Here is a 605-nt window from a genome sequence, read left to right on the forward strand (position 1 = left end):
CCTGGTGAGAGGCATAGCCCCTGACCTAACCCATTACTTTACAAAACACAAGGTGAAGGGCAAGTAAGCCATTCGTTCGATAAATGCGCACAGATTAAGTGGAACAAAACCCATCTCAGAATAATGTGTTTAGTAGAATCCCAATTTGTTAACACTTAGAAAGAGAGAGAGGAAGAAGACAGGAAGGAAAGAAGGAAAGAAGGGAGGGAAGGAAAAGAAGGAAGATATGCCATGTTTTTGCTTGTCTGAGCCAAGAGAACTTTGCAGAAGGATACCCACCAAACAAGCATCATGAGTTACCCTGAGAGGTGGAATGGGAGGTGGGAGGTTAACTTTATATTCATCTATATTATCTAAACTTAATTCAGCAAGTATTACTTTTGCTATTAAAAAAAAAAACTAGAAAAATGATGTGAAATACTATAAAGCAGTTAAAATAAATGAACTAGAGCTATATGATATCCACATGAATAAATCTCAAACAGTAAAAGAAAAAAGTTAAAGATTAATACATACATTATGTAAACAATTACACAAAGTTTTAAAACATAAAAGTATTATATACTGTTTATGGATAACATAGCAATAGTATATAAGAATATGCA

Source organism: Pteropus vampyrus, unplaced genomic scaffold (genome assembly GCF_000151845.1).
Source record: "Pteropus vampyrus isolate Shadow unplaced genomic scaffold, Pvam_2.0 Scaffold65, whole genome shotgun sequence".
NCBI lineage: Eukaryota > Metazoa > Chordata > Mammalia > Chiroptera > Pteropodidae > Pteropus > Pteropus vampyrus.